Raw genomic sequence first — 11245 nt, forward strand, 5'->3', positions numbered from 1 at the left:
CTATGAGGAAAGCATAAAAATAAAACATGTAAAAGACAAAAAAGTCTTGAACAAAATGAAAAGATTATACCATATTTTTAGGTAAGACTCAACATCAAAACCTGTTTTTCCCTTAGATTAATTTACAAATTTAAGCTATCCCAATAAAAATTACCATGGTTTTTTATTTTTTGTTGTTGGGTTTTTTTTTTAGAGAACATATGAGAGTAACTATGAAACTGGGGAAAAAAAATAGAGGGAACTACCAGACATTAAAACATACTCTTAAATCCTCCCAATACCACATACATACGTACCCAAATACACACATATAAGTATACATAATATGACTATGAGAAATGCTATATATTTTGTACTATAACTTTCCGTTCAACAGTATATTATGAATGTGTTTCACTATCCATACTTTGCTTTAAACAGTTGCATAGTATCTGATTGCATAAATGTACCAATTGGTGCTTTGTTTTACACAATTACAAAAATATTGCTATAAGATCTTTGAAAATGTATCGCTGCCTACATGTAATTCTTTAAATTTATAGCTGTGGAGTTCTGGGGCAAAGAATACACACATTATAAATTTTTGATAGCTTTTGCCATACTGCTTTCTAAGGTTGTACTGGTAGACAGTACTTTGATACAGATTTTAAATGTGATCAGAAAGTAGTCTTAAAATTCACTGGAAGAAATATGAGCTTAGGCTCAAAGCCAATTTCCCTCATTTAATCCTAGATGAGCAAGTCAGGGAGTTTGGTAGAGCTATATAAAGTCTCTAAGGAATGAAAGAAAATAATGAATTTGACAAAGTGTACATAAGTAGCTTGCTCTAGAATGTTAATGGACTTTTACCTTGCCATCTGAATTTCAGCAGTTGAGTACCATGCTAGAATTCTGTGCTACAAAATGTGTTTTTTTTTCTGCTGTAGGGTGTACTATAGAAAATGATTCAGTGGTTAAATTATAGAAATAAGCATATAAGAATAATTGTTCAGGCAATACCTTTTTATTTCTTTTGTAACTGATACTTATTTTAAAATATTTCTCATCTTAAGGTTATTTCCAACTTATAAATGTTGCTGTGAAGCTCATATATTTTTCTGTGGCTTTCCTAGAAAGAAATTTCATGATTAAATAATGTGTACTTTAAAAGTATTGGTAATAACTGTTAAATTGCCACCCAAAACCAGTATAGCTTTTCAGAAACTCACCAACAGGGTTTCTTTTTTTAAAATATGTTTTTAATGATCTCAGAGAGAGGAATGGAGAGGGAGAGATAGAGAGAAAAATCAGTGATGAAAGAGAATCATTGATCTACTGCCTCCTGCAGGATCCCTGCTGGGGATCAATCCCACAAACCAGGTATGTGCCCTAACTGGGGATCTGGTTCCTGGGTATATGCTCAACCACTGAGCCATACCTGCCGGGCCAACAGGGTATTAGAGTACCTCTTTCCTCATATCTTCTGCAACACTGGATGTTATCAATCTTAAAATTGTTCCCTTCTGCATGAAAAGAAGAAAAGTATTCATTTGTTAATAAATAACATTTGTAGAAAACAAGTCTTAAGTTTTGGGGGGAGTTTATTTTTTATGTGTTATATGAATGAATACTAATTGGGCTGTGTCTGAGATAGTGAAATCAAAATAATGTCTTTATTTTTTAATATATTTTTATTGATTTCAGAGAGTAAGGGAGAGGGAAAGAGAGATAGAAACATTAGTGGTGAGAAAATCATTGATCTGCTGCCTCCTGCACAACCCACATGGGGATCAAGCTGGCAAGTGGGGCATATGCCCTGACCTGGAATGGAACTGTGACCTGGTTCGTAGGTCAAGGCTCAAGCACTGAGCCACGCCAGCCAGACAAAATAATGTATTAATATAGACTTAGCACAATAGTTTTCAAAGTGTGGTCTGCAGACAGGAGCAGTGGCATCACCTGGGAACTTTTAGAAATGGAAACTCTCAGGTCTCACCTTAGACCTACTGAATGAGAGACTCTGGGGGAGAGGCCAGCTATCTGTTTTATCAAGCCCTCCAAGTGGCTCTGGTGCACACTCAAAATCTGAGGACCCATCACTGATTTAGAAAAAGCGGCTTGGGCAGGAGAGACAAGAGAGAACCCCATAAATTTTAAATGGGGGTGTTAGTTAACAGTAAGCTCAGTATGATTCAACAATGTGATCTTTACTCCTGCCCGAAATAACTAATATGATATCAGTCTATGGTAATAAATGCTCACATATGCAAAGAGAATATTAAATTTATTTTCTCAAATGGACCCGATCTTCATTTGCCTGTATTTTTTGCTATCAATGGGCAGGGCTGGGAGCGGCGCCATTTACATTGGTCAACTAACAATTTCAGTCTTTTAATATCAGTATTTTGTTTTGTTTTTCCCTCCTGCTCCTTGTGTTCTGGGTATTGGTGGAGGCCTCTTGCAGGTTACTGCTCTAGTTTGATTCCGGGGCTGATGACTATGGAGGTGTCTGCTGCTGGTCTAGTGGGGGCCTTTTGAGGTGGGCTGCCTGCCGTTTGCCTCTGATTGCACAGTCCCAGCACTATGGCCTCTGCCCTGATGTCAGGCCTCCAGCAATCTACCTGATCTAAGCAACTCCATTTCTACACCCCTCAGCCCCCTGTACCCACACACATCCTTGGCATATACAGAAACTCCTAGCTATTAATGCCTGAAGCACTGTCTCCATTTCATATACCTAGGTACTTCCCCTCCACTCCAATGCTGCTGAGCCTCCCTGGATGTAGAAGACAAACTGACATTCCCAGGACTGCCTCCCCTCCTAAGCAATGCCTGGAGAAGCAGGTCACAGGACCATCTCACATACCACATGTCTACATGTTTGAGAGTTACAAATCAAACGAAAATTATGTTCTATTGTCATAGGTTGGCAAATATATCAAATAGCAGATCATACCAAATCATTGTGAATAGCACAACCCATAATTAACTTCATGTTCCACCCCAGGCCATGATTTGGCAGTGACTCCTGCTGGGCAGGAGTGAAGTGGACCAGGGAAAAGATTTCTTGCTGGCTTGCCATTCTGGCTCCCTGCAATCATTGGGAATATCCACAAAATAAACATCCACTTTCTCTTGAAAGGGGGTGGTCCTTTCATCCCCACTTGATCTCTCTTTACCCACCTGTACCCACTCCATCTGATCACAAGATTTCTCTTTATTCCACACAGTGAGTCAGGTGATCTTTGCTCACAACACATGCCCAGCCTCCATGCCCAACATCACTCAAGCACCTCAAAGGAACCTGAGGCTTAAAGGCCAGGTTCAAATTTAGAAATCTTGGCCTCCTTAGAGTTCCCAGCCCAAGGCCAGGCCTCTTTTTCCCACCCTAGGCACTGTCACACACCGTGAGGAACTCCCTCATGCTTGTGACAAGCTCTGGATCACCTCTAACTCCCACCACAAACAGCTGTTTGATCTTCACACCTTGTACCTTGGGGTATACACCGTGGCAGCACAGTCCAAACAGGAGCCAGGGGAGAGCCCCATGCAGGCTCTGGAAGTGGATTCAGGTAAGAATGCCAGGATCTTTGGTATGTGAGGCGTGCTCTACAAGGGGCCCCACCAATTCCGCATCTTATGGGAGTACTGGAATGGGGTCCTCTGGAGTACTGGCAGGCCACCAGCCCCTCTGCTCTTAGTTTTTTTCATGCCAGTCTGGACTTGGCTACTCAGTAATTTGATTATGGATTCGAAATTAAATAATTACTTTAAATTTTGTTGTGATAATGGTTTGTGTTGTATAAAAATATTTTAGAGATACGTTCAGAATTTGGATCATCAAATTCAGAGCTTTGCTTTAAAAACATTATAGTGGCACTCACCTCCAAAACTTCTTATTCAGAAGGACAGGAATCTTGTAGTTTTAGGCTCCATGGGAATTTCTGATGAAAAGCCAGGTTTGGGGATCACTTTTTTAAATAACTCAAAAGGTCCCTTCTTACATGAGAGTACATGATCTTAAGGTGACTTCAGGCTGGTTAATGAATTTCTCATAAAAATAGTAGTTGAGAGCCACATCTTTAGGAGGCAATTAAGTTTCTAGCAAAAAATATTTTTTTCCGGGGTGGTTCATCAGTAATTGGAAGCCTGGGGATTTGAGAAAGAAAAAAAAAAGTCGGCTCCATGTTAATTGACTCCTTAATATACTGAAAATATTTCTATTTTATCTATACATCCCTCAGATAAAATCTAAAAGTGTAAGAAGAATTACTAAATGTAAGGCCTCTTAATATCTAAGTAGACAAATTAGTTTCAGGAAGCACTGCTTTTAAGTTTTTTCAATGTTTTACTGCCTACTAGGAGGGGAGGAAGCACAGATTACAGAATGTAGAGCTCCAAAATTATTTCAGCTTTCGTCTCTATAACAGGCATGTACTAACATTACTTTAGAGTCTAAATGAGTTCTTAGAGCTCACTCCACCTTATTAAAATGAGGTTTTACCTAAGTCATAGGAGATTGCAAACTAGCTAATAACTGTTGAATGTTTAATATTCAATGTATTTATGGGAGGCACAATAACACTTCTGTGTTTATAAATATATAATAACATAATGGAAGTTACCCATTAAAATTTTAATATTGAATAAAGAGTATATCTGTAATGCGCTTGTCCCCAGAGTTCTATGATGGTATATTTGGAGAGGAGAGAGAAGTTGGTGGGAGGGGCATCAGTGAAGATGCTTGACTATTAAAATGAAATGCTTTTTCCTCCATTTCCTTTTTATTTTGCAATGTTACATCTCTTTTCAGTTATGTTTCACTATTGTCTGAGAAGAGGGCAGATATTGTCAACTGAGCACACAGCTGCAAAATATTCTGATTTATGGGGAACTTTTTTATTTTCAAAGGTTTATTTCCTTATTAACAGAGTCTGGGTAACTTAGCAACCTGGCTTTAAACACAGGAGACCTAATGATTTTCATCTTTTCCCCTTAAACACACAGTACAAGAAGAATTTCAGACTAGATGCCCCATGAGGAAAGTGATTGTCACTACCCAAACAAGTGCTTCAAGTATCATACTTTTAAACCATTGATACAACTCGGTTAAACAGGACAAAAGAGGTACTGTGGACAGGAAGGTCTCCCTGTCACACCCAACCCTCATTCCCTAGTCCTCTGCAGGAGCAACAAGTGTGGGCAGTTTGTTTTCTAGAAATGGATCTGTAGATACAACTACATATGTGTGAGTATGTTTATAATCATACACTTACATATAATAGTGACCCAAAGACCAACTGACTCTGCAGAAATTCAAATTTTCATTCAATTGACATAGCCTGGCATTTTTCTATTCCAGATATCTAGTACCAATTATTAGGAAAAATGGTAAATTTAATAATCTTTATTATATTTGAGAAAGGGCTGAGGAATGACTTAATAAAATAATTTACAAAACCATAAAAATAATTAAACAATAACTGGAAGGTCACAGAACAAGATTCTTATTTTTTAATTCCACCATTCCTCAGTTGCCACTGCATTGCAAGTCTCATGGGAACCATTAGAGTTCAGAACATCTCTCAAATGGGGTTTGTCTGATATTTTACTCATTATTAGAATGGGATTATGGGTTTTGCAAGGAAAATAAAAGTATAGTGCATTTTTATACCTTTCTACTTTTTAAAAATTCCATGTCAATTCCTCCTTATCTCCCCCAACCCCCAAACCTGTTATTATACTGATAGTACCTGTTAGAATCAAGGAAATGGGGCTTCATTCTGGTACGTATTACAGGAAGTCATTCTTTTTTATTTTATTTTATTTTTTTATTGACTAAGGTATTACATATGTGTCTATATCCCCCTGATTGGATATCACTAGTGGGAATGGACTCCTCAGAGAGAATTTCCTGGGATGAGTTGCTTTAGAGCCATGGTCAGCAAAATGCGGCTCGCGAGCCACATGCGGCTCTTTGGCCCCTTGAGTGTGGCTCTTCCACAAAATACCATGACCTGGGCGAGTTTATTTTGAAGAAGTGGTGTTAGAAGAAGTTTAAAAAATTTGGCTCTCAAAAGAAATTTCAATCGTACTGTTGATATTTGGCTCTGTTGACTAATGAGTTTGCCGACCACTGCCTTAGAGCCACAGACTTGATAGCGAGTGAACTGATAAGAGGGTCCAAGCAAAGGCAACAAGTCTGGCATAGAAAATAGAACCATCCTGGCAGCTGACCTGGAAGAAGACGACGCTGCCTGTGGGATTTTCTTTCTTTTTTCTTTTTGTCCCTATTCTGTTTTTTTTTCTTTATTTATTGATTAAGGTATTACATATGTGCCTTATCCCTCCATTGCCCCCCCCCACCTACACCCCCCCCCCCCCCCCCCGCTTATGCCCTCACGCCCCTGCTGTCTGTGTCCATTGGTTATGCTTACCTGGTATATGCATGCATACAAGTCCTTTGGTTGATCTCCTGAGGGATTTTCTAATCCTTTGTGAGTAATGAAAGACTGGAATGTGGAATAACAAGTGATAAAAATATGGCCATAATAAAAGGCACCTGGTCAAAGAAACACCCACGCCCTATCAGTGGAGTAAAGGCAGGAAGTGGAGAGTTTATGAATATGGCAGGTATCAGGTGGTGACTAAGATTGAAATGGAGCTAATCCTGGAAGTATCCTGAAGTTAAAATCCTAAGGCTCAGAAGGCTTCTGAATAAGCTAGCTGACAAAACAATTGTTCTGGGAAAAATCAGGAAATCTCTCTCTTAATAAAAAAATAAAAAAAAAAAAAGCCTTTGTTGCCATCCGTATGCACCTGCTGGCAGGTGGAGAAGGCAGATGCTTAGAGTTTCTCAGGAGCATGTCTGAGTTATACTTCCTTGTGTCTTCTCCCATACAATTTAAACTTGGAATCATGTTCAGAGAGCGATTAGCCAGGGCTAAGTATGCCTCACTGGGCCATGAAATGGAACCACGCCAACTGGCCCTTACTGGAACAGTGAACTTGGACTCTGGCCACTCAGCCAGTCAGCTATTGACCTGTCAACACAAGCCTCAACATTCACCTTCATTTTAGAACTCTGGTAAGGATTAGAGGAATTTAGTTATCTGAACACTATTGGTAATCTGTAAAGTGCTTTTCATTGAGAAGTATTGTCACTGTTCTGTTAAGCTCTTTGCCCAGGTCTCTGTTTCTGAAGAATGGGACAGCCCTAGCTGGTTTGTCTCAGTGGATAGAGCATCTGCCTGCGGACTTAAGAGTCCCAGGTTGGATTCCAGTCAAGGACACATGCCTGGATTGCGAGCTGGATCCCCAGTAGGGGGCGCGCAGGAGGCAGCCGATCAATGATTCTCTCTCATCATTGATGTTTCTCTCTCCCTCTCCCTTCTTCTCTGAAATCAATAAAAATATATTTTAAAAAAAGAATGTGACAAGAAAGGAATGTGGTGATTTCTCTTCTTCATTTACCCTTTTCTTTTACATTTATACTCCAGGCATTATAGTATAGATGGTGCAAGTGAAGAATAATAACAACAGAGGATTCCTTGAGCCCTCAGTGTGCTGGTTACAATTCTAAGCTCTTTACAGGTATTAATTCATTTAATCCTTATGGCAACTCTCTGTTATTATGCCCATTATTACTGATGAGTAAATTGAGATACAAAGAAGTTAAATGAATTGCTAAAGGTCAAATAGCTCTAATGTGGCTATATCAGCTGGAACTCGTTTTAGTTGTATAACAACTCAAATGACATGGTTGAAACAAATTAGAGTTTAATTTTCTCTTGAGTAAAAGAAGATGGGAGGTAGGTAGTCAAAGGCTGGAATAGCAGTCTCACCATTCTTAGGAACTCAGGCTCATCTTTCTTCTTTCTCTAGAGATCTTAGCACATGGCTTCTATCCTAGGGTTCTCCTCAATAGTCCAAGATGGGATTGGAATGCCAGGCGTCAAAACTGTTTTAGTTAGAAGAGAAGGAAGAAGAGGGCCAAAGGGCTTTCCCAGAAGCCCCACCCAACAACTTTCACGGACATTTCACTGGTTACCCCAGCTGCAAAGAAAGCTGGGAAATGTGTTTTTCTTTTCTTTTTTTTTTTAAGTTGGACACATTTCTGAAGGTTCTGTAAAAGAAAAAAAGAGACAGTAAATTTTAGACTCATGCACCACAGAATACAGTTTCTCAGAATAGAATTGTGGCTTTTGTTGGCAGGTGAAAATAAGGCTGTATTACCGTTTTTATTTCCCACTTGCAGTAGTCATTTAAAAATGCAAACAAGGTGGTTTATACAATTTTTTTTTAAGTTAGAACTTTACTTAGATTCCTAGTTTTCCCTTATCCACAATTTATAGTTGATGAGATTCTGTAACTTCATAGTATTCAAATAATATTGTAGACTCTTAAAATGAAGAATAAAAGAAAGACAAGTGGTTTTAGAAGAAATACTTATTTTTATTCTGAAATTTTTATCTGGAGGTTTTTGTTTTTTTTTCTGCAAGACATTACTCAGATTTCCCTTTCAAATAAAGCAAATGTCCAATATTAAAGTTTTCATTTGTCTTTTAAGGAAAGTAAGGAAAATAATATTTGAATTGATATTTAGACAATTACTTAGTTGGGTTATACTATACTTGATTATGGCTAAAACCTTTCTTTTGATCTCAGTTTCTCCAGGTATAAAGTATAGTCATTCATTTATCCATTCACTAAATACTTCTGGGTTTAAAAGGTGTTGGATGCTTTATATGTGATAATCATTTCTGTCGCATTGTTAACAAAATAATTGGGTAATGTGAAACAAATTTTTTTTGATTTAATAAATTTTTATTGTTCAGATTATTACAATTGTTCCTCTTTTTTCCCCCCATAGCTCCCCTCCATCGGGTTCCCACCCCACCCTCTGCCCTTACCTCCCCCTCACTGTCCTCATCCATAGGTGTACAATTTTTGTCCAGTCTCTTCCCACATCTCACTCACCCCTTTTCCCCCGAGAATTGTCAGTCCACTCCCTTCCTATGCCCCTTATTCTATTATATTCACCAGTTTATTCTGTTCATCAGATTTTTTATTCACTTGATTTTTAGATTCACTTGTTGATAGATATGTATTAGTTGTTCATAATTTTTATCTTTACCTTTTTCTTCTTCTTCCTCTTCTTAAAGAATACCTTTCAGCATTTCATATAATACTGGTTTGGTGGTAATGAACTCCTTTAGCTTTTTCTTATCTGTGAAGCTCTTTATCTGGCCTTCAATTCTGAATGATAGCTTTGCTGGGTAGAGTAATCTTGGTTGTAGGTTCTTGCTATTCATCACTTTGAATATTTCTTGCCACTCCCATCTGGCCTGCATAGTTTCTGTTGAGAAATCAGCTGACAGTCATATGGGTGCTCCCTTGTAGGTAACTAACTGTTTTTCTCTTGCTGCTTTTAAGATTCTCTCTTTGTCTTTTGCCCTTGGCATTTTAATTATGATGTGTCTTGGTGTGGTCCTCTTTGGATTCCTTTTGTTTGGGGTTCTCTGCACTTGCTGGACTTGTAAGTCTATTTCTTTCACCAGGTGGGGGAAGTTTTCAGTCATTATTTCTTCAAATAGGTTTTCAGTATCTTGCTCTCTCTATTCTTCTGGCACCCCCATAATTCTGATGTTGGTACGCTTGAGGTTGTCCCAGAGGCTCCTTACACTATCTTCAAATTTTTGGATTCTTTTTTCTTTTTGCTTTTCTGGTTGAGTGTTTTTTTCTTCTTTGTATTTCAAATCTTTGACTTGATTCTTGTGGTCCTCTAGTCTGCTGTTAGGTCTCTGTATAATATTTTTTATTTCAATCAGTGTATGTTTAATTTCTAGTTGGTCTTTTTTCATATCCTCGAGGGTCTTGCTAAATTTATCGGCCTTTTCTAGGAAATTCTTGAAAAGCCTTATAACCGTGGTTTTGAACTCTATATCCAGTCGTTTGCTTTCCTCCATTTATTTCATTTGTGATCTATTTCTTTGTCTCTGCATTTTCACTGCTTCCCTGAGTTGGTAGAGTAGCTTTGTGTGGTAGGTGTCCTCTAGGGTCCAGTGGCTCAGCCTCCCCAGTTACCTGAGGTGGACAGTCTTGGTGCACCCCTTTGTGGACTATGTGCACAGCCTTATTGTAGTTAAGTCTTGATTGTTGTTGGTATCACTGGGAGGAATTGACCTCCAGGCCAATTGGCTGTGAGGATCAGCTGTGTCTACCCTGGGAGAACTTCTGTGCTGGAGACACCCTTATGAGACAAGTCTTGAAAAATTGCAAAAGCCTCTGTGCTCAGCTTGGATGGGACGGAGTCTCAGGGCAGAGCAGACAGCCTTGGCTTCCCATCAGCCCTGCCCTATGAGGCCTTTGGGTCTGTGTCCCTCGGTAATTGCTGTGAGCACCTCTGAGAGAAAGCCGCCCTCGAGTTTCGCCCGCTGCCAGACAGTCCAGTTTCTCTCAGAATGAGTCTGGGTTCCCAGAGTCTCACCCGGAGCTGGAGTTCAGCACAGTCGGGAGCTTCCATCTCCATCCCGCTTGAGAAAGCCAGCCGCACACTCAGCAGTCAGTCCTCTCCGTGTGCACGCCTTTGGACCTCTGCCTTTCGCAGCTCCCCTGAGTCTCAGTGGGCTTTTCTCTTTTCCTGACAGTCCAGATTCTCCCCGTATGAGTCTGGGTCCTCAGGGTCTCACCCTGAACTGGAGTTTAGCGCAGTCAGGAGCTTCCATCTCCCTCCCGCTTGAGAAAGCTAGCCACACACTCAGCCACCAGTCCTCGCCACGTGCGTCTCTGTACCTCAGCCTTTTGCAGCTCCTCTGAGTCTACGTGTGCTTTTCTCTTTCCTTCTAGTTGTAGAATTTCCACTCAGCCAGCTTTCCTGTGGTTCTGGATGATGTCCGTTTTGTCTTTTAGTTGTAGTTTTGAAATTGTTGTGCGAGGCAGCAGTTTAGGTATTTACCTATGCCGCCATCTTGGTTTCTTCGTGAAACAAATTTTTAAAGTTTGTACTTCAACAAGTACTTTTACAAGTAAACAGAAAGTATTTATTTTCATACAGGTAAACCAAATTTGGTGTATTGAAAAAAGAAACCGAAAACTTTTGGAATCATGAGATAAGAATATTTCCACTATGTATACATTACACATAGAAAAACATGTTATGAATCTTTACATATAAGGATACTAAAAGGTAAGTATTGACAATTTTCCTTTTTTTAAGAGTAAACAATATATTGTGAAATGCCTTTGTGACATACAGTGCTCTCCC

Source organism: Plecotus auritus (assembly GCF_963455305.1).
Source record: "Plecotus auritus genome assembly, chromosome: 7".
In the NCBI taxonomy this organism is placed as follows: domain Eukaryota; kingdom Metazoa; phylum Chordata; class Mammalia; order Chiroptera; family Vespertilionidae; genus Plecotus; species Plecotus auritus.